Source organism: Canis lupus, chromosome 19, assembly GCF_003254725.2.
Source record: "Canis lupus dingo isolate Sandy chromosome 19, ASM325472v2, whole genome shotgun sequence".
In the NCBI taxonomy this organism is placed as follows: Eukaryota; Metazoa; Chordata; class Mammalia; order Carnivora; family Canidae; genus Canis; species Canis lupus.
The window spans coordinates 14,017,793-14,040,814 of NC_064261.1; the positions used below are offsets into that span (position 1 = coordinate 14,017,793).

The following is a 23,022-nucleotide window of genomic DNA, read 5'->3' on the forward strand; positions in this document are numbered from 1 at the left end:
TACAATTCCCTCCCTCCCCCTGGTTACATATCAGCTCTAGATAACCCTTGTGAAATTAAGAACTCAACAAAGAAAGGTAAAAACATTGCGTCTCAGTTTTAGAGTTTTCACCAATATGTTCAATTCACCTAATAGCATCCCAATAGAATGGCCAGGGGAATATGGAGGAGAAATGAGATTTCATTCTGAGTTTTAGAAGGGGGAGGAGAGAATGTTTGTTCCATGTGCTCACTCTTTGGAAAGCAAAGGATAGTCTGTTTGTCATTAATATTAACATGAATTAGTGTTGCTTACTTCCCATTGGAGCTCTTATGGTATAAAGATACAGTGGGCCAAACTTAGTCCCAAGAAAGATGGGTAAATATTCCAGAAGAGCTATAGACCTAGTGTTTGAAAAATGTAAACATAGATGAAAGAACAAAGTATATAAGAATGATGGAGACTTTTTTCATGTCTGCCAATGTGCATTCAGTTGAGGTACATTTTATGTGAGAAATACAGTGAGGAAAGTAATAAGAGTTGAATGGGTTTTCTATGTAAATTGAATTGATTTGCTCTTTTCTAAAAATTAAGTCATTAAATGAATGTTAATGTTTCATCATAATGTGTTTCAGTTTATAAAGTAGGAATTTGAAAATAAGTTTTTTCCTCCTTATACATTAGTTGGTTATGTTAAACTCTATAAACTAATAAGGAGAACAGATCTTCAATAAAGCAACCATTTAAAGACCCCAATTCAAGGTAGAAATGAAAATAAACAGTAACTTTTGTAGTATATAATGTCATAATGATAGCTGACATTTATGATGATAGTTACTATTGATTAGCTATTGTTTATAATTTTATAGGAGTTATTTCATTCATTCAAAGCAACCCTATTAATATCCTTCTCACTCTATGTTTGAGGAAACTGAAGGTAATAGAGATTAACTTTCCAAGATCTCATGCTTAACTGGTGGATTTGGGACTTAACCAAACACATGTAATACTGCTTTTACATAGTGTTGTTTTCTGAACTGGACAAATTTTTGTGAACTTTTCTGTTTCCCTAGAAGATGTAGAACAGATAACTTGAGAAGACTGAATGCTCTGCTCTTGTATTAGAAGCTGGTCACTTAATTTTTATGGTATGTATAATATATCAAGTAGAAACTTGACTTGTTGAATGTTTCTGGTAAATGTTGTTGGAGGATTATCATAAACTCTTAATCCTAGTCATATCAGGATCGAGACCAGTTGTATAACTCTGCCTATTGAGCAGTAGAACTCTTAATAAACTCTAAATGCGAAATATGTTACGATTAGTGCTTTTTAAAAGTGACTTTTTCTAAAGGTCAAGGTCAAGGAGTCAAGGTTGAATGGTAGATAGAACAGGTTATAAGTGACCATATGATATGCTCTTGGGCTTTTTGTACTGTTAAGAGGCTCTGACCAGAAGGGTTGATTATTTCAAATAGAGTGATAATTTCTCCTTAGACTGACATCAACCTCTTGAATTTGTTTGCAAGTAATAATAAAAAACAAACAAACAAGGATATTTACGATTAGAAGATAATGAAGAACATTGACAATGACTAATATCATCTAATTTTCAAAGTTAATATTGTTGAGTGCTTACCCTTATCAGAAGCTAGCTAGACGTTTTCTATTAACTTTTTAAAATCCTTTTAACAACTTAGGAAATAGGTACTATATTTAATCCTTCTTTTATAGAAGACAAAACTGAAGCATTAAAACTTTCTAAGGTCATACTTACTAAGAAGGAACATCAGAGGTATTTTCCATTCAGCATACTTTTCTAATCTTTCCTCGGGCTATATTAACTCTTCTGCCTTTTGTCATAATATTGTCCAAAGGACTTGGAGTGTCTGGACATTGCACAGAACATCTTACTATGTCTTACTGGTCTACTATACTGATGGTATCATAGCAGTTGAACCAAATGCACAAGAAAAGGCAAGTACATTGGAAGACTTGGTATGTAGAGGAAGGGGAGGAATCTTATGAAGATTCAAGCACCCATAACATTAGTGAAGTGTTTTAGAATCTAACAGACTGGGACATGTTGCAGTGTTCCCTCCAAAGTAAAGGACAGCTCATCTGTATCTTGTCTTCCCCTAAGAAAGAAGCATAGTGCTTCATAAACCCCTTGATCACTTTGGGCTCCTGTGGCAAGGAGGCAGTTAGCAAGAATGGGGTCAGCACTTGGGCCGTGATAAGTGACCCTGTTCATCAGGAAGAGGTAGGGTTGCTGCTAGACAACATGGGAAGGGAATACAATGTTTGGAATTTAGATGATTCATTTGAACATCTCTTTGTGCTCCCATGCCCCTCAGCCATATCCTGAGGAGAGCCCGAGGAGAGCCACAGCCTGAATCCTGAAACATAGGAATTCAGACCCACAGAGATGAAGGTCTGAGTCCTTCTACCTTGCAGTTTGCCTACTCCATGCTCTCAGTGTTTCAATGAAAATGGCCAGGGGATTATGGAGGAAAAATGTGATTTCAGTCTAAACTTTAGAGGCAAGAGGGGAGGCTATTTGTTCTGTGTGTTTACTTTTTGGAGAACAGGGGATTGTCTGTCACTAGAATTAGCATAAATTAGAGCTACTAGCCATAGATAAGGGGAGTCTAGAAAAGGAGATGGAAAGAGGGATGTTGATTAATAGTTACAGCTTTAAGAGACATAAGGGTGGGGGCTGCAGTGGATTCCACTAAGACACTTCTCTGGTAAGTGTTCTCAGAAAACAAAAGCAATCAGAACATGGTAGAAACTCTTTCCAGGAGGAATGAATTTACAACAAGAGGGAATCAATCTGCGAAGTGCAGTGGTAGACTGTAGAGGATTCTCTTGTTTTCCACCCAGGTTTTCAAGCTGATGGTTCATAGCTCTGTCGTCCCTCATTGAAAATTTCACCTAGCCCCAGGGCAGTTCCCCATCCAAGGCTATTACACAGAAAATTTGGTTTGTTTCTACTTCACAATGTTTGGGCTTCAGCTAGGAAGACTTGAATTCTGGGAATGATTCTGTGGCTGGGGTGTAGGGAGATTTGGAGGCATCTATTCTCAGATGTCTGAAAGTTGATGCTGGTTGTTGGCTGAGATCTTAGGTGTACTGTCGGTTGGAACATCTACACCATGGTCTCTCCATCTGACCTCTCAAATTCCTCTCGTTTGAACTTCACAGCTGGGTAAATGGGTTTCAAGAGTTACTATCCCAAGAAAACGAGGCTTAAGTGCTTAGCTTTTTATGATCTAGTTTTAAAAGTCATATACCATCAATTCTGCTGTACTCTAGTGGTCAAAGAAGTCACAAAAGTCCACTCTGCTTCAAGGGGGAGAGGACACAGACTCCATCAATTGACGGGAGTAATACTGATGTCACATGTAAGAAGACCATGAAGGATGTGAGCTATTGTTGTAGCCATCTTTGGCTACAACACGATCAGCCATTTCAAGGAAAAGATTAAGTGCTTCTCTTGTCTGTGCATTCTGTCTTTTCCAGCACATCCTTGGTGTATTAAATTTCTTATAACAATATCTTGAACAAAGCAATTTCTTGAAAAACAAAAAGCAGAACATGAAACTGTGAAAGTCACCTTCCTGCTTCTTGAGTGAAGTCTAAATTCCTTAAGTTAGCATTTAAAATCCTCCAAAATTCAGATATAATCCCTTTTGCTCCTTACTTTCTACTACTTTTAGGCATATACTGTAGCTTATGACTGACCTATATACATAATTTACCATTGTCAGAATGTGTCCTGAGCTTTTCACTTCTGTATCTTTGTTCATACTTTTTCCTAGTCTTAGAATTCTGCTAGAGAGGTATCTTCAGTGTTTACTTGATATAGGCCTACTCATCCTTTAAGTCCTTTGCTTCATGCCCAAACCAGGAGTGATTACTTCTTTCTCTTTCAAGACTACTGAAGCATTGGTTAATACCAATTATGTGCCATTTATCACACTGTGCTAAAACTGCATGTTATTTTGGGAGGAGGCAGTGCTTTATTGTGATTTGGTTTGATAGTTAATGCTACTGCCACTGCAGAAAGGATGTCCTTTCTCAGCAGAATTCAGAGGAGAGACCATATCTTTCTCTAATCTTCTTGTTTCCATGAATTAATTATTTATCATAATATATCTAAAAATCCTAAGCACTTTGCATTGTCTTATTTCTTCTAGATTTCCAAATATTCAAAGGGTTAGTTCATATCTTACTGAGTTTCCAGGGTACCTAGAGTATTAATATGGAGACATACAAGCTATTTGATAATGTTGATGAGCCACAGAGTGATTATTCTGAGGTAAAGTTAATTGGAATTAGTGACATATTAATTTCTAGGGAACAATTTTCACATGTACTAAGCATATATATATATATATATATGTATATATATATACGTATATAAACTTTTGTTTTTAAGATTTTATTTATTTATTCATGAGAGACACACAGTGAGAGGGAGAGACAGAGAGGGAGAAGCAGGCTTCTTGCAAGGAGCCTGATGCAGGACTTGATCCCAGAATCCTCGGATCATGCCCTGAGCCAAAGGCAGATGCTCAACCACTGAGCCACCCAGGTACCCCTAAGCATTTTTTTTTTTTTCAATTTCATAAAATTTGTGAGGAAGATGAATTTAAACAGTTCAGGATTTTTATAGCTTTAATTCTGCTAATATTCTTTCTAAGAAGGGTCTATAGTAAGGCAGCATTTTCTAAATTTATATAGGTGCCCCTATGAGTTACAGGTCCAGAACTCTTTCTAGGAATTACTTCTTAACTGTAAATATTACAGTGTGAGTCTGCCTTTTGTTGCTTTGCCTGAAGGAAAAGTTGATTCAGCAGGACCAGTGAGTATTTGTTCCAGAATTTCTGAGTTTGGAACTGAAAGAGAATGGAGCCAATCTTGCATGGGTTCCTGGACTGTGGGTAAATTATGACACTTGGTAGCCTTCCTTCTCACTATGTAGTAAAAGGAGACTGGTTTTTACTAAGGAAGAGGAGAATTAAGCAGGAAGGAGGGAAAGAGAATATGTCCTAGGAGCTCTTGAGTCCTTTGATCGAGCTGCTTCTGAGCCTAGTCACATTCCTGACCTTAGGTTCCATGTGACATTTCGTATTCCTTATAAATATTCTCTAGTTTCCCCAATTTAGTTCTTTTTCTTTCCCCACTTACAACCAAAAGTACAGTTAACCCTTCAAAAACAGGGGTTTAAACTGCATGGATTCACTTATATAATATAGTACCATAAATATATCTTCTCTTATGATTTTCTTAATAACATTTTCCTTTTTTTCTAACTTACTTTACTGTAAGAATACAATATATAATTCATATAATGTACAAAATATGTGTTAGTAAACTGTTAATGTTATCGGTAAGGCTTCCAGTTAACAGTAGGCTATTTAGTAGTTAAGTTTTTGGGAAGACAGAAGTTACATACAGATTTTGAACTATGTGGGGGTTGATACCCCTAACCCCTGCCTTATTTAGGGGTCAACTGTATTCCAATTAAAATGCCTTGTTTTCCAGAGCATTTTATGGGGTTAATGTTACATAGAACTCACTTTGGATAAGGTGGCTATCAGATAGTAAAAATTGAAGAAAAGGGGCAGCTTCTCCAAAGCTCAGTGTATGACAGATTGAACAAAATTGTGACTCATCTAAATTCTTAATCTGTAGCACATTTTCATTTTGTATTTATATGTACATGTTTTAAAACATAATCATAAAATTTTGGAGCCTCAGGGGTCCTTGGAAATATTATTGAACTTTAGCATTTTATATATAAAGAAATGGAGGTCCAGAGAGTGTCAGTGTTTTACTCAAAATCACACAGATGAATAGCAATGATTTAAACTACACATATTCCATACATTGCTCTCCAGGGTAACCCCATTGTTAAAGACTCTGAATGCAAATACACCTCAGTAAATCTTTCCACATCTTGCTTGTTTGCAAGGAAGTGATGTGTGCAACTTCCTGCACACTTCTCAGAGGCTTACTACTTTCTCTGAACTTTCTATTTCTTGTTTTACACTCGCTGGATCATGGTGACACCTTCAGCAGTCACTTTGGACACAGAGATGGAAACTACAAATTGAGATAGAGGTGCCCCAGCAGCAGAGTCCGTGAACAGCCTCACAGCCTCGTAGAGCAGAACCTTTACTTATCGTGGAATTTTACACAAGAGAATGACCAACTTTTGCTTTGTTTACGCCATTGTACTTTGGCTCTTTGTTCTAAATTGTTTATCTTATACCTTAGATAATATACTTCTAAGAATAAACCTTCATGAGGTTGTTGTAAGATTGCAACAGGTAAGTAGAATAAGAAATGAATACACAATAGCTTATTATTTTAATTTTTACTGAATACCTGGCCCCCTTTTGTGACTGACACTTCAAACTCTGTCCTTGGTTCCTGAACTCATCTTTGTGTTTTCTTTAGTAAGTCATTTTATCCATGCCAGTAACTGTAGACCAGGGATACCCCACTCTAAACCCATCCTAGATATGGGAAACCTGTTCCGAGTTAGAGTCCTAATTGTCGAGGAAGTGAATTTATGGAGTTACAGAGGTGATACTAGAATCCATATCTTATTATATCTTGCTCTCAGGGAGAAATTAGTTCATTTTGAAGACTAAATGATTGTGCTATTTATTTTGTGTTCATCTCTCAGATTGTGGTGGTATATATTATGAGAAGGAATATATGTGTTCATTTACTCTTGCCAAAGATTATTAAATATGGGCAAGGCTCACATTGGGAGGTGAGAGATAATTTGACTGCTTAATTCTCCAGCCACCACCAAGAAGTATACAAATAAGTACCCAAATGAGCAGTGATTTTGGTCTGGAATGATGCCCAAAAGGTGATGGTCCAAGATGATAAACTCATTTGAGTTCCTGAAGTTTCACTAGTTTTCTCTTTACTAATGCCATTTTCAAAATGTACAGATATCCTATTCCTTCCAACAAATCAGATTTCAAAAATGTAAGAATCATGAAGATAAAGAGAGTGGGGAGAGACAATTTATATCTTGTAGTGAAGTTAGGTTATATTTTATTTTTGAATTTTAAATGGGATCCAAAGTGCCTTTGTACCAACATATGAAATAATCTGCTCCTTTGTGATTAATTAATATCACACAGTGGTAATGATCAGGAAGACAAAGATACGCTTAGAAGCAGGACCTGTTAACCTTAATACAGAAGATGCTGGCTTGCTTGAAAACTCAATGGTTAGAGAACGATTACTGGAGAAATGCCTCCTAGTCTTGAGCCAATGCAGATCTGGACAGGGATATATAAAGACATTATTAATTTGGATGAAAGTTTTGTTTTTGCCAGTATATCTTTTATTTGGCTACAGATGAGAGGATTGTTCAGAGCTTTTCAAAAGACCTTTAGTATGCTATTTATTAGAGAAACATTCATTTAATCAAATAACACTCACTTTATAGAGGAAGAAATATTCCTCTGCTTTGAGGGCCATAGGTCATACATTGGAGTATGGCTTTGGTCACTGACAGTGCTGACATGATGGGGGTTTTTTTCTCTTTTCCTTATGAAGATTCTTTCTGTAACCTCTGGCTGCATTAGAAACTTCACTGCTTAACAGAAACAATTGTTCTTTGTTCTTGTGGCCAAATGAAAGCTCTTGTTTTTTCAGTCCAGTTCTGCTGGCAGGTTAGATGCAATCAGGGGTGTCATCAAGAGGAGATGAAAATATGCAGAATACAACCACTTGTTGTTTTTGGAGGCAAAATGCCCACTTTTTTGGCAAAGTCAAGGCTAAGCACATGTGAGAGCAGAGAAGGCTAAACTATGGATCTTTCAATATAATGATGGTTAATGCTTTGCACAAATTCAAAGTGATAGTTGAAAGCATCAACATTTCTGACCACTTTCCTAAGATAGACACTTATTTAGGCAGACTTAGACATTTTTACATGTCTTAGAAAAACTGAGCTCAAATTTGCATCAAATACATCCAGAATGCTAACACCTTGGTGCTTATATATTTGTTCAAGAATCTTTCACTTGATGTCTTCAGTAAAAAATCCTATAATAAAACTATTTGGGGAGGAAAAGTGGCTGAAAGTATGTAGAGAAGTCTCATTTGTTACAGGTTTTAGGATTTTTAATTAGGTTGATATCACAAAGGGGTAGGTCTTTCCCTCTCCACAAACACTTCATTTTTCATCATATTGATTTTCCTGCTGTTAAATAGCTCTCTGGTTCTGTGGTCATTATTCATGAATTATCCCCATTAAAATGCAGTGGTACCTACTCTTTTAGTTGTAGACAAAAGCTAGGATATTGGGAAGATTCACATTTGTGTTTGTAATTCCCGATTGTACTTAAACGCAAAAAAATTAAGATAGAAGCTAAGATCTGACTCAGGAAAATACATCATGACCAAGACATATTGTTAGAAGCTGTATCATTAGTGTCTTCAATGATATGTGGGTGGTGCAAATGCAGAGAGAAGAGGGGCTGAATCAGCTCATGTTCTAGAATGCAAGCTGTCAAGGGACCCATTAGAGAGAAGGGAAAGTCATTGAGGAGCCACTGGAAGAGGAACTTTGAAGAAAAAGGAAATGGCCATTCTCCTTAAAGGTAGCAGTGTTTGAGGTCTAGGAAGAGACTCTTAAGAGAACCAAATGAGAGGAGTCTCAGGGGAATTGTTAGGCAAAAGACTACTCTCAAGCAGAAAAATTTTAAAAGCATACATTTAGCCATCTGGAGTTTTTTTTAAAAAGGAACATTTTATTTTGTATTTTGAAAGGAAAGATTTTACTTTTAATGAGAAGTCTGCATTTTATCTTAAAGGAAGAATACATCTTCAACTTAATTATTGTCCACAGAAAAAGCCTCTTCCTGTGTGTCTTTTGTATGCTTAGTATATACACTCAACACACATGTTTTAGTAAAGTTCTATCTGGCATGACAGACACATATGAATGGATGATGTTATATGTGCTCCCAGAGATTTTTTTTTAATCTTAGGTCATGGTTGTAATAAATAATATGTTGGACTGAACCAAAAACTCTAGTGGTCCTCAGAATGGTTCTCTGAAAGCACTGATTGATGATATGTATTGTGGAGTCAGTATTTCCAAATCTCGTGCTACTAAGGAAAGTATCACATTACTGTTAGAAAAATAATAGCCTCAGGAATCAGATATAAGTGCCTATCATGACATTTTAATCTGCTACATTGGTCCAATGATACTTGTTTATAGGCTTGTTGTGAGGATTAATTGAAATAATCCATATGAAAGTATTTTTAGAAGGATTAGATTTCTGTGCAAATGAATAGCACAAATAAAAGTTGTGTATAAGGATATTATGATACGTCAAAGACTCTGGGAGAGCATATATATAGTATTTACACTACAGTTTAAGGACTGGAAAAATGTGTTCCAGGCTCTGGCAGATGTTCTTAGATCAAATGATGTTTTTGTGAAAATTTATGTAAAATGTTCAGCTGATGTAGGATTAAACATGAAAAGACAGTATAGTGGTTTTGCTTTTGGTTAAAAAGAGCCATTTCAAGATCTTGTGTTATTTTAGTCATGTGTTTTAGATCTGGTAATGGATGTAAAGGGAGTTTCAGAAGAGGCTACTAAACTATTTACATTTTGAATGTTTATCCTGGATTCTATTAGGATTTTAGACATTTTACAATAAAAGCACAAACAGTATATGGCAAATTACAAATTAGAAGTTGAAAAATAGAAAAATTAAATAAAAAGTAGAAACCAAAGGAGAAAATAAATGAATATAATTAGGATTTACAGAGTTGTTATGGTTTTGCCGCAATTGTTATGTAGTTTTTTCAACTTATAAAGTAAATGTAATAAATATTTTTAAATAGAATATGTAAAAACACAGAAAACTGTATAAAATGAAAAATAAAAATCTCCCATAGTGGCACTTGGGTGGCTCAAATGGTTGAGCGTCTGTCTGCCTTTGGCTCAGGTCATGATCCTGGTGTCCTGGGATTGAGTCCCGCATCATGCTCTCTGTTCAGCAGAAGAGCCTCCTTCTCCCTCTCTTTCTGCCTCTCCTTCAGCTCATGCACTCTCTTTCTCTAAAAATCTTTAAGAGAAATCTCCCATAATTTTTCCAGCCAGAAGTAACTATTAACATTTTGATATGTATCATTTCAGCAATTTTGCTCTCTATTAATACAAACCTAACTTTTATATACACATTTGGGCTCATATTTCACACATTGTTTTCTTTACAGTACATTTTCTATTCCTTTGAAAATTCTTTGAGAAATGATTTTTTGTGCCTACATAACCATTACACAGATAACCATAACTTACTTAACCAGTATCCTAGTACTAAACATATATTTTTTCTTCAAGATTTTTTGCTATTGTAAATGGCCCTCAACATACTTTTGTACAAATCTTTATGTCAAACCTTATAGTTTACTGAAAAAAATTTCTAGAAGACAATAGATTTTTTTAAAGATTTTATTTATTTATTTATGAAAGACACACACACACACACACACACACACACACAGAGAGAGAGAGAGAGAGGCAGAGACACAGGCAGAGGGAAAAGGAGGCTCCAATGCAGGGAGCCCAACATGGGACTTGATCCCTGGACCTGGGATCACGCCCTGAGCTGAAGGCAGACACTGAACCACTGAGCCACCCAGGGATCCCCCGACAATAGATATTTTTATTGGGTCACAGGTCACAAAAAATTGCACAGGTGTGCAATATAGTGATTCAACAGTTCTATACATCACCCAGTGCTTATCACAAGTGTACTCCTTAATCCCTATTACCTATCTCATCTATCCACCACCCACTTCCTTTCTGGAGACCATCAATTTGTTCCCTGTAGTTGAGTCTGTTTCTTGGTTTGTCTCTCTCCTTTGTTTTTTTCTTTTGCTTATTTTTTTTTCTTAAATTCTACTTATGGTGAGATTATATGGTATGCATCTTTCTCTGACTGGCTTATTTCACTTAGCATTATACTCTCTAGCTCCATCCATGTCATGGCAAATGGCAAGATTTCATTCTTTTTTATGGCTGAATAATGTTTCATTGTATGTATATATACCACATATTTACCCATTCATCTATCAATGGACACTTAAGTTGCTTCCATATCTTGGCTATTATAAGTAATGTTTCAGTGAACATAGGGGTGCCTGTATCTTTTCAAATTAATGTCTTTGTTTTCTTCAAATAAATGCCCATATCATATGATAGTCCTGTTTTTAATTTTTTAAGAAACCTTTGTACTGTTTTTCTTAGAGTCTGCACCAGTTTACATTTCCACCAAAGTGCACAAGAATTTCCTTTTCTCCACATCCTTGCCAACACTTGTTATTTCTTATTTATTTTTATTTTTTGATGGTAGTCAGAAAGTCATATTTCATTGTGGTTTTAATTTGCATTTCCTTGGTGATTAGTGATGTTAAACACCTTTTTATGTGTCTGTTGGCCATCTGTATGTCTTCGGAAAAATGTCTATTCAGGCCCTCTTTCCCATTTTTAAATTGTATTGTTTGTTTCCTTGGTGTTGAGTTATAGAAGTTCTTTATATGTGTTGGATATTAACTCCTTATTGGATATATCATTTCAAATGTCTTCTCCCATTCAGTAGATTGCCTTTTTTGTTTTGTTGACCGTTTTTTCTTCTTGTGTAAAAGCTTTTTAGTTTGGTGTAGTTTTGTTTATTTTGCTTTTGTTGACCTTGCCTAAGGAGATTAAAAATTCCTACTGCAGTATTTAAAAATTCTTAATATAGTCAATATACTAATCCTTTGTCATATGTTATATAATTTAATTGTTTTTCACCTGCATTTTAACTTTTTTATGTATTTATGAATTAAGTCTATCTTTACAGTCATAGATAAATGCTGTCTATAAATACTTCAGAATCCCAGAAACACACAATTAGGTTGACATTTCTTTGGAAAATTTAGGACTCTATACAAGGCTCAGCATATTTTTATTTGTCCATGAGGTGGAAAAATCCACTGCATTATGACCTGTGAGCATGGTGAGGATATTTCTTAAGAAATATTTATGAATGTGTTTCAGAATTTTAGTGAAGGCTTGCTTAAGTCTCCAATGTTCCACTCCCTAAATTAAGCCTAAGGTGATTTTGATCTGGAAATATTTGAAAGAAGTTGTAAGCAGTTTCTTTCCTACTTTTCACTAAAAATAAAAATCTCTGTTTATTATTATAAAAGATAATCTTTGGATATCATTTGTGATTTATGACAATTAAACCATATTGACAGAGTTTTAGAGTATATCCTATTTTCTGTGGTATAAGCCAAATATCTAAATTATATAAAAGTTATTAAGAAATATGTGCTTTTCCAAATTGTGTCTGATTTTTCAGAATTGTGAACTGCTCTGACTCTGGCAGTGGTATTAAATAGCAGGTTTTGTATGAACATCAGTAACCAAAAATCTTTATCTCTTACATAATATACCACAAATAATCCAAGGCTGAGGAGAAATCAATAAAGCTTTCAAATTCTCTTATATAATTTTGAACCAACTGTAACATGAGATGACAATAAGTGTAATATAGTTAAGAGAGGAGTAGCTGTGCTTCAAGGCTTCTGCTTGTAAGACATTGGTCTCTAAACTCTGATATACTCTGAAAGTGTTAAGGAAGAAACTGATGTAAAGTTTACATATGGTGCTCAATAAACAGATTCATAATTTTGGGACAATGAGGACTGACACACAGATATGTCTTTCTCTGAACTCAGATTGCATTTGTGATTATTTCTAATCTGTTTAGGATTTAATTATTCTCTACTTTTTGATTTACATGTGCCAGTTTCTTTTCCAACTAGAGTGGAAGCTTCCAGAGAACACTTACCACATCTAATACTTCTTTTTATGTCCCTGATATTTTTTTAAAGATTTTATTTTATTTATTCATGTGAGACACAGAGCGAGAGAGAGAGAGGCAGAGACACAGGCAGAGGAGAAGCAGGCTCCATGCAGGGAGCCCGATGTGGGACTCGATCCCGGGTCTCCAGGATCACGCCCTGAGCTGCAGGCTGCACCACCGGGGCTGCCCTGTCCCTGATATTTTTAACAGCCTAGGACACTTATTAAGTGATTAATAAATCTATTGACTAATTAAAATTCTTTTGCAGATGTTTTCTATCACTTTCTTTTTTAAGTTGAAAAACTATTTCATCAGGAAAAAAAAAAGTGATCCAACTTTATGTGTCTATCTACCACAAGTCTTTGGGCCAAAAAGACTCAAGAGCAGTGATGCTCTCATCAAGGTCATTCCCAAGTCCAACATCCACTAGAAACAGTAAGTAGGAAGACAGCACATCCCCCACCACAGTTTCTTCACATAATGAGGCATGCTGGGAGAAAAGAACATAAATGGGAAACTATAGAAGTATTGAAGAACAAGAAGAACAGGAAAATGGGCAGAGCAGAGGAAAGGAAGAAGTGGTTTGAACTTAGCAATGTAAATTAAGGTCCACAGTTCTGAGGGGACTGAATTTACAGAGCCAAGAACGTCCCAGAGACAGGATACCATGAATGGTATATTCTCATACACAACAGTAGCTCAGGATTTCAGCCCACACACATCCCACTTTGATATTCTGTGTTGTCAAAGTCCCTGATGGCCTCCACTGCGTCCTCTACCCAGTTCATGTGTAGGAAGGAAAATCTTTCACAATGTCACATTTGTCGATTAAACCACACACCTCAAACTTTGCCTGAAGCTATTTGTTAATAGAGGTGGGGCTAATGTTGCCCACATGCAACTCTGGAGTTTTTGCTCTTTTTCTTGCTGGCTTCCACATTGATGTCCACCCTGTGCAGTTTGTAGGGTAGAGGTTGCGTACAGATCCTTTGCTGCCATCTTGTCCTCCACGTGCCCAAATAAGTTTTTTTATTTCTTTAAAGATTTATTTATTGGTTTGAGAAGAGAGAGAGAGAGAGAGCAAGAGTGGGAGAGGCAGAGGCAGAGAGAAAGAGAATCCCAAGCTGACTACATGCTGAGTGTGGAACCCAGGGTGGGGCTCTATCCCAGAACCCTGAGATCATGACTTGAGTGGAAACCCAAAATCAGGGACGCCTGGGTGATTCAGCAGTTGAGTGTCTGCCTTTGGCTCAGGGCATGATCCCGGAGTCCTGGGATCGAGCCCTGCATCAGACTCCTTGCATAGAGCCTGCTTCTCCCTCTGCCTATGTCTCTGCCCCCCCCCGCCCATAAATAAATAAAATCTTAAAAAAAAAAAAAAAGAAACCCAAAGTCAGGGGCTTAATGGACTGAGCCACCCAAGCAACTCCAAAGTGATAGTTCTTAGTGATGCCACATTCTAGCACCTTCCCATACTGCTTAAAGAGTGAGCACATCTTCTGCTCTGTGGCCTTCTTGGGCATGTTTCCAAGGAAGAGCTTCATTATTTGGACACTGCCTGCAGGGAACTCAGCAGGGGCTCTTCCTTGTGGTGCAGATGTTTCTGACAAAATGCTAAAATGGCAATGGCCACATCAGTGATTCTGGGTAGAAGCTGCTATCATTTTAGATGGACTGGTACTCAGGTAACCCTGCATTTAGGTTATACAGCGACATCATTATCAATGCAAGAAGCAATGCCTAAAGCTGGACCAGTTAGGCCATTCTTCTCTGCTGACATTGGACAAATCACAGGGGAGAAATTGGATAGTTTCTTACTGCTATTTGGACTTGTCTGTACATTAGGCTTTCTGTTGCAAAGAATGAGAAAAGCAGTTTTTTGGAATTATTGAAAACCTAGAATTTTAGCCTTAATAAGCCTTATCATCTGTTGTCTTGGAATTTACTCATTTCTCTTTATAAACAAACATCTTTTATCAATATAAAATCTTAAATTATTAATATTTTAAGAAAATGTATCTTTTATTCCAATTTGGAACTTGAAAACCACACTATTTGAAAGAATTTATGACAGATTAAATTTATCTCTTTGGGTTGATTGAAAGGAGGAAATTAGAGTTCTGGCATAGCAGAACTTGAGGTTTTCTAAAAAATTCAGTAAAGAGCTTTAGTCTTAAGTAAGAGTGTGTGCGAGCCTGCATGTGCGTGTGTGTGTGTGTGTGTGTGTATTTTGTGGGAAAGGGTTGGGAAATATGTTGAAATCTCGTTTGGAAATATGTTGAATAATGCCTCTAATTCCTTTCCAGTGTTAAAATTTTGATAATGTGATGACCTTAAGCTCTATAGCTGATTCAAATAACTTTAATTACTTTGAGATGTTTCCTCATTTTAAAATGGAGAGATTGAATGGCTAATCTGCCTCAGTTTGTAGGAAACAGGGAAGATCATACTTGTCTGACTTTAGAAAATGACAAAGCTATAAAAATGCTTTTGTTATCATTGCTGTCTTTGAACTAATGATACACGTTTACATATATTTAAATTAGTCACTCATACTACTCAGTAATATAAAAATCCTCATATTCTGCTAACAGTGACCTGAGTTATCGTGGATTACGCCTGGAAATTATACATGCTGATGAAATTTTAGTGTGTGCTCAATTGTAAGCACTAACCCTAAAGTAAACCTGTTCCTGAGGTACCTGGGTGGCTCAGTGGTTGAGTGTCTGCCTTGGGCTAAGGGTGTGATCCCAGTGTCCTGGGATTGAGTCCTCGCATCTGGTTCCCCACAGGGAGCCTGTTTCTCCCTCTGCCTATGTCTTTGCCTCTCTCTCTCTATCTCTCTTGACTAAATAAATAAAATCTTTAATTGAAAATAAACAAACAAACCCATTCCTCACTACCTAGTAAATGTTTCTGAACTAATTATTGAGCTGCTATCAGCTGGAGTTGCTGACAATCATTAGGAACTTCCAAGCTCATTATGTGTTCAAAAATACAGCACTTGGCACCTTAAGAACTGCTAATTATGCCCAGATCCTAATCTTAATTTTCCAATTTATTGTGATTTCTTCATTATGTCCTAACAGTCTGAGTAAGCAGCTTATCTCCCAATATTTCCACTTGCCTAAACAGATGTTCTCTTTAAACAGATGTTGGCGCTTCCTGGGAAGGAGCCAGCCCTGTTTGAAGAGAAGAAATGATAATTTACTTAATCTTGTATAAAGCTTTAGGGGGAGGAATTGCATTGTTCTTTCCCAAACCCCTCCTCATTACCCACTGCCAGTGAAATTCAAAACACACAAAAAAGTAGAGGTAGCTCTGACTTTCTTTCTTTTGTTCAATTTTTTCTTCCTATCATTTCATGTCTCCCTCCATTTTTTCTTTTTAAAGTAGTGTTCTTGTAGTTTAAACTGATTGAAGAATTCAATTCATAATTAAAAATCTGATTTAAAAGTTTGAAAATTATACTGTAATGTTCTCGTCATGTGTGTACAGTCAATGACAAAGATAAAATAGTCAATAGCATAAAATAATCTAAAATTAGTTGAGCTTATAGTTTCCTTACATCTCCATAATTTGTGTTGAGTGGGAAATCCATGACAGATACTGAAAACTAAGAAATTTCCTATGAATTGTGAATTTTGCAGTCTGTATAGGCTTGAAGTTTAATGTTATAAGAGAAAACAAATATGACCCTAAAGGATTATCTAACCACCTCATTCATGGGTAGAAAAAGCTAAAGTTCTGATAAATCCAGTGACTTACTTAAGGATATATGCAAACTGATTGTTGGTAGATCTACAAAGGAAAACAAGCTTGTTTCCCCACTATTTAAACATTTTATTTAGAAATCGAATTTAAAGAATTGATAACAGTCTTTCCCCCAGGTCCTGGCAAGGTATTCAGTATATGGTACATGTTCATTAAATATTTACTTTTAAGCAAATGCTTTTGTTTTATTAACATCTTTCTCATTAAGAAGTACTATTGAATCACAGTTATGGGTGATGGTTCAGGTACCACTATTATCTAGATTAAAAATCTGGCTCCTCAGTCAACAGTTATATTATCTTGCACAAATGATCTAATTTTCCTGTGCGTCCATCTCCTAAATTTCTGCAAAATGAGGATAATAATTAGATCTGCCTCATAGATTTTTATGAAGAGTAAATTAAAGCACTTGAAACAATGCTTGGCTAACACATAGTAAATGCTGAAAATGGGAGTTATTATTCTTTCTTTATGAATCAATAAAACACATTTTTATAGGAATGAAAGTATAATTTTTCTTTCATGAATACCATATAAAAATTGAGGCATAAGCATGTAATGGAGGTTATGAGGATGGGATCGAGTGGGGGTAAATTGCTTATTTTACAAATACATCTTTATTGGCAAAACCATTGACTGTAGGTTTCATTTAGTTGGAGAACATTTTTGGTGAGTCCATTTGAGTGCCATTTTTTATATTCTTTATATTCTTAGTTACATAACAACATAATCCAAAATCTTGAAGTGACTTTAGAGTTTCTATGGACTACTTTTATCCTATAGAAATATTGGTTTTGTTCCACTCTACAGAAAAGTTAGTATAACAAACTATTGAATCTAAGAGTAATTATAAATAAGAAAAAAGCAGATGAAACAAATTAATATAACTTTATTGGATGTACCCTATTGCTGGGAAAATAGAAGGAAGAGGTTGTTTGTACATTCTTTGCTCTCTTGTGGCCCTGTCAGGATTTTAGGAAGATATGTAGATTTTTTAAAAGATCTTATTTATTTATTCATGAGGGATGCACAGAGAAAGACAGAGACCTAGAGGGAGAAGCAGGCTCCCTGCGGGGAGCCCGATGCAGGACTCGATCCCCAGACCTGGGATCATGCTCTGAGCTGAAGGCAGATGCTCAACTGCTGAGCCACCCAGGTGTCCTGATATGTAGAATTTTAAAGAAAAAGACTAATGTTCTTGTGAAATTAGTCCATCTGTTTTTTAAGATTTCATTTATTTATTTTAGAGAGAGTGAGAGAAAGAACGAGTGTTGGGGGGGAGGGAGAGAATCTCAAGCAGAGAGGGGGAATCTCAATATTGAGTTTGGAGCCTGATGCTGGGCTCTATCTCATGACCATCAGATCACAACCTGAGCTGAAATGAAGAGTCAGATGCTTAACTGACTGCACCACTCAGGTGCCCCTAGTTCATCTATTTTTTAAGGAAGAAGCTGTTATATGGATGCTTATCATAAAAAAGTAATTTATTATATAATTTTTGCCAACAGATAAGCAAAATGGTTAGGTATTTTATTTTTCAGGTACTTTATTTTCTCTAAATTGGAGAGGAAAAGATTCATGATAGCAGTGGATCAATGAGTGAAACAATCAATCATGCCTTGCTCTTTGTGTTTTAAAAATCTTTATATGATTTTAAAGTCATGTTTATTGAAGTATAATTACATATTATAAAACCTAACCTCTTTTAAATGTACAGTTTGAGTTGTGATAGATGTACACTGTCATGCCATCAGCATTTCAGTCAAGATATAGACCATTCCTACTACACTAAAAATCTCCCTTGTGACCATTTGCAGAAAACCTCTATCTCTATTTCTCACTCTCAGTCCCAAGTAATCATTAATCTGATGTCTATCCCTAAACTTTTGCCTTTTCCAGAATATTATATACATAAACCCATATAGTACATAGTTTTTGGTGTCTGGTTAATTTCACTTAGTATAATATATTTGAGATTTGACCATATTATTGCATGTATCAGTAGTTTGTTCTTATTTATTTTGGAGTAGTATTCTATTTTATAGGTTGTCTTTTCACTTTGTAAATGGTTATCTTCACTGTGAAGAGGTTTTTTACTTTGATATCCCATTGATTCATTTTTAAAAATTTTGTTTCTTGTATTTTAGTTGTCATATCCAAAATACCATTGTCAAGATCCATATCTATATATTCTTTTTTTTAAGATTTTTATTTATTTATTCATGAGACACACAGAGAAAGAGGCAGAGACACACAGACAGAGAGAGAAGCAGGCTCCACATGGGGATCTCGATGTGGGACTTGATCCCAGTACCTCCTGGATCACGCCCTGGGACGAAGGCAGGTACTAAGCCTCTGAGCCACCTAGGCATCCCTCCTATGTATTCTTATAGGAGTTTTGTGGTTCCAGGTTTTATATTTAAGTCTTTAATTGATTTTGTGTTAATTTTTGTGAGTGGTATAAGATTTGGGTCTAGTTTCATTCTTTTACATGTGAATGTGCTATTACCTAAACATCATTCATGGAAGAGTCTTTTTTCCATTGATCATTCTTGAGTTCCTTGTCAAATATTAGTTGTCTGTACATCCTTCAGTTTATTGCTAGGCTCTTGATTATGTTCCCTTGATCAATTTTTCTGTTTTAATGCCAGTACCATCTGTTTTAATGACTACAGATTCATAGTATTGCTTGAAATCAGGAAGTATGATGTCTCCTGCTCTGTTTTTCTTTCTCAGGATTTTTTTGTTTTGTTTTGTTATTTAGAGTCTGTGGTTCCATACAAATTTGAGGAGTGTTTATTTACTTCTATTAAAAAAATAACATTGGAATCTTGATAGGAATTGCACTGAATCTATAGATGTCTTTGATAGTATTAACATTTTAACAATATTAATTTTTCCAATCTATAAACAAGGGATGATCTTCCATTTATTTTGTATTTTCTTTGATTTCTTTCATCAGTGTTTTATAGTTTTCAGAGTAGAGATCTTTTACCTTCTTAAATTTATTCCTAAGTATATTATTGTTTTTGATGCTATTGTAAATGGAATAAATTTTTAAACTTCTTTTACAGAAAATTCATTGCTAGTGTATAGAAATTCTACTGAGTTTTGTATGTTAATTTTGTATCTTGCAACTTTGTTGAATTTAGTGGGATCTAACAGTTTTTTCATTGAACTTTAGGTTTTTCTATTTTTAAAATCATGTCATCTGCAAATAGAGACTGTTTTAATTCCTCCTTTCCAATAGTGATACTTTTTATTTCTTTTGCTTACCCTATTGCTCTACTTAGAACTTCTAGTACTGTGTTGAAAGGAATGATGAGATTGGACACTTGACTTTTTTCTGATCTCAGGGGAAAAGCATCTAACCTTTCACCACTGAGTAGAATGTTAACTGTGGGCTTGTCATATATGGCCTTTATGTTAAATGAGATATGTTCCTTCTTTGCCTAATTTGTTAGAAATTTTTACTATGAATGGATGTTGAATTTTGTCAAATGCTTTTTCTGCATCTATTTAGGTGATCATATGATTCTTTTCTTTAATTCTATTAATGTGATGTATCACATTGATTGATTGATTTGCATATGTTGAATCATTGCATTCCACAGATATAACACATGTGATTATGGTGAGTGGTCCTTTTATGTGCTATTGAATTCAGTTTGCTAGTATTTTATTGAGAATTTTTGCATCCATTCATCAGGGATATTGGCCTATGGTTTTCTTTTTTAGTATTGTCCTTTTCTGGTTGTGGTATCAGAATAGTACTAGCCTCATAAAATGAGTTTGAGAGTGTTTTCTCAAGTTAGATATTTTGGAAAAGTTTGGAAGTGTGCATATCATTAAATATTTGATGAAATTTACTGGTGAAGATATCTAGTGCAGGGCTTTACTTTGTTGAGAGATTTTCAATTACTGATTCAGCCTAGTAAGAAGACTTACTGATTCAGTCTTCTTACTAGTAATTTGTTTAGATTTTCCTTTTTTTAAGATTACTTTTGAAAGAGAGAGAGAGGATGAGGAGAAGTGGGGAGGAGGAGAGGGCAGAGCCAGAGGAAGGAACAGATTCCTGGCAAAGCAGGGAGGCTAAACCCTACATGGGGCTGATCCCATGACCCAAGCCAAAGGCAGAAAGGCAGATGCCCGACCCACTGAGCCACCCAGGTACCCCTCTATTTAGATTTTCTATTTCTTCCTGATTTGGTCCTGTCAAGTTATATATTTCTCAGTTTTTTCATTTCTTCTAGGTTGTTCTGTTTGTTGGTATATGGTTGTTTCTGCTATAATCCTTTGAATTTCTGTGGTATCAGTTGTGATTTCTCCTTTTTCATTTATAAGTCTGTTGATTTGGGTGCCTTCTCTTTTTACCTTACTTAGTGTACCAAAGGGTTTGTCAATTTTGTTTATATTTTTGAAGAACCAACTCTTAGTTTGGTTAATCTTTTTTATTGTTTTTCTGTTCCCTCTTTTATTTATTTCTGCTCTAATCATTATAATTTATATTATTTTGCTAATTTTGGGCTCAGGTTGTTCTTTTTCTCATTACATAAGGCATAGGATTAGGTTATTTATTTGAGATCTTTCTTGGTTCTTAATGTAAGCACTTAATGCTGTGAACTTCCTACTTATAACCACTTTTACTGCATTCCACAAATTCTGGTAATGTGGTTTTCTTTTGTTTGTTTCAAGCAACTTTTTAATTTTCTGTTTAATTTCTTCTTTGATCCATTGGGTTGTTCAGGAAGAATTGTTTAATTTTAATATGTTCATTAATTTCCTAGTTTTCCATTTGTTATTGATTTCAGATTCATGCCATATGGTCAGAGAAGATACTTGGTTGATATTTCAGTCTTCTTGAATTTGCTAAGACTTGTTTTGTGTACTAAATTATTGTTGATTTATTGTTGATTCTAGAAAATATTCCATGTATGCTTGAAAAGAATGTATATTCTTCCATTGTTGGATAGAATGTTTTGTGTATGTCTGTTAGGTCCATTTAGTTTATAGGGCTGTTCAGACATTTTGTATTCTTATTGACTTCTTGTCTGGTTAATATATCCATTGCTGAGAGTGAGGTACTCAATTCTCCAACTATTATTGTGTTAATGTTTATTTCTACTTTTAGTTCTGTTAGTTTTTGCTTTATATATTTAGGTATTCCTGTGTTGGGTACATAAATATTTGCAATTATCATATCTTCTTGATGGATTGGCCCCTTTATTGTTATATAATGGCCTTCTTTGTATCTTTTTAGCATTTTTAGTTTCAAGTTTATTTTGTCTGATACAAGTATAGCTACCACTGCTTTATTAGGGGTTACTATTTGCTTGAAATATCTTTTTCCTTCCCTTCACTCTCCGTCTATATGGTTTTAAGGATAAAGTGAGTCTTTTGTAGACAGCCTATTGTTTGATCTCATATTTTAATCCATTCAGCCATTCTGTGTCTTGTAATTGAAGAATTCAATCTGTTTACATTTATTTATTTATTTATTTATTTATTTATTTATTTATTTATTATTTGTTTATTTATTTGTTTATTTTAATATATATTGTGTGCACAATGAAGGAAAAGTGATGCACAAGGGGTGAGGGTTGAGGGAAGGGAGGTGAGTTAAGGGTGGAAATAAAGACAGGGTAAGTCAAGTACGGCCCTACTCCTCAGGGAATTTGCATTTAAATTATTGATGGAGAAGGACTTACTATTGCAATTTTGTTAATTATTTTCTAGTTGTTTTGCGGGTCCATTATTCCTTCTTATCCTCCTGCTTTTTTTTTTTATGTGTGTTTTTATGTCTTTTGTATCAGTATACTTTAATTTCTTTATCATGTTCTTTTGTGTAATTACAAGGTTATCTCTTGTGATTACCATGAGATTTACATAAAATATTTTAAGCTTATCACATCCTGTTTTAAACTGATGCAAGTTAGCTTCTTTAGAATTAGTAAACTTTACACTTCTAGGTTACTACTGTTACAATGTACATTTTTTCATGTTGTGTAACTAATAACAGATTATTGTAGTTATCATTATTTTTACTATTTTTTAGAGTTTCAAGTGAATTATGGACCACTTTTACTGTACTGAAGAATCTAACTAGACTATATATTTACCACTACCAGTGAGATATACACTACTTTTTTGTGTTTTTATGTTAGTTAGCATTATTTTACTTCTACTTAAAGACTCTTTTTAACATTTCTTGCAAGGCAGGTATAGTGGTAATGAACTCCTTCAGCTTTTGTTTGTTTGGGAAAGTGTTTCTAATTTCAGTTCTGAAAGACAGCTTTGGTGGACAGTTATTTTCATTCAATATTTTGAATATGTTATCCCTTTTTTGTCT

General features: G+C 35.1%; 1 pseudogene; it reads right to left on the bottom strand.

Annotated features, from left to right (window-relative positions):
- Positions 1-13,606: 13,606 nt before the first annotated feature.
- On the bottom strand, positions 13,607-14,443 carry LOC112642696 (RNA-binding protein 4-like; annotated as a pseudogene).
- Between the last annotated feature and the right edge of the window lie 8,579 nt (positions 14,444-23,022).